This window comes from Corvus brachyrhynchos, unplaced genomic scaffold (assembly GCF_000691975.1).
Source record: "Corvus brachyrhynchos isolate BGI_N302 unplaced genomic scaffold, ASM69197v1 scaffold188, whole genome shotgun sequence".
NCBI classification, from domain to species: Eukaryota; Metazoa; Chordata; class Aves; order Passeriformes; family Corvidae; genus Corvus; species Corvus brachyrhynchos.
This window is the reverse complement of record NW_008239647.1, coordinates 1,266,366-1,267,815: the sequence shown is the minus strand read 5'-3', so window position 1 is coordinate 1,267,815 and position 1,450 is coordinate 1,266,366.

Below are 1,450 nucleotides of genomic sequence, written 5' to 3'. Positions count from 1 at the left end.
CTTAATGTCAAGGATCTAAGACAGGAGACTTTTTGATATATGTTGATAGATCACAAGATGAGTAGGAAAGAGGAGGGCATGCAATGCCTTTTATCTTCTTTTCTACTCTTGGAAAAAATGAATCAACTAATGAAAACAAGTCATAGTTTAGACCACACCAGAAATCACTGCAGTCTTCTGCCACCAACATTAGACAGGGGTTGAAATACAAACTCTGATTAAAAGTGATATCAAGACCTTTCTACTTGGATGCAACAACTTATAAAAGGGCATCACTTAGTGCTGTATATTCCTGATGACTAGTGGTGGCAGGAAGGAAAAGCCTGACCATACCAGCTTCTGCTTTCTGTAAAATTCCCAGCTGCTAACATTGTACTTAGGACAAAACACCAGTGGCCAAATTTCCAGTAAATGGGAACAACCCACTCCACCGGCTAGCCAAAATACCTGCTCAGCTATAAGTGGGGAAGCCAAGGAAGTTGGCTGATTACCCAAGAAGCTTAGCCAGATTCTGAGTCCATCAGAGTCACACCTTTAGCCAGGCAGCCAACTTGACAGACTTCTGCCAAAAGCTTTCAAAGTACCAGCATGTCTCCAGAGGGAAAATACTAAAAAATAGTTATAGAGGTGCCAGTGAAAAAGTGTTATTTTCTGGAAAATGTGTTTTGGTGGAAAAAGTTGTAACCAAGTTAAGAAGCAATTCTGTTTGTGGTGCTTAAAGAGTCTCCATTGCCTGAGGTCTGGAATCGTTACAAAATATTGCTGATGCCAAAAGGGAGGTCCACACTGGAAATACGGTGTGTGATGATGAAGGACTGAATGGTGAGGTAGACAGTAGAAGGCTTCAAAAGGCTGGCCAAGACCATGCTCAGAATCCTTACCCTGCCCCTGCTAACAGCACTTCACTGAATAAGGAACTACTGTTCTTCATATTCTTGTTACTAGTTATTTTACCCATGGGACCAGACCATTTGAGAAATTTTGCCTCTAAATTTGCATTCTTGCAATTAAGAAGAGCATTTGCTTATATTTACAAATTTATACAGGGTATGTTTAGTAGGTTAGTTTAGTATGCCAAGAATCATGTATGTCTGAGGTATAGCTGACTCCAGGCACTGTCCAGAAGTTGAATGTTCTATTTCTGTAAAACAGTCCCTTTATTATTACTTACATTTGGCTTGTGCACTTGTGTGTCCTACTTGTGTTGACCCTCATTTGAGGTGAATACTGAATAGAAATCTCCTCATTTGCTTCACTCAGTCTCTTCCTAAATGTTCCTTTTATGTTGCTTCCATAACATATCATAAAGACTTAATGGCTGTCACTAGAACCTTATGGGACTTGATAGTAAGAAATAAGAGGGGCCATTGAACTGTGATGGACCACTTACAGGTTCTTGAGTACCTTGATGTACCCGGCTGACAGAAGCCAGCAGAAAAATAGAGCAAGG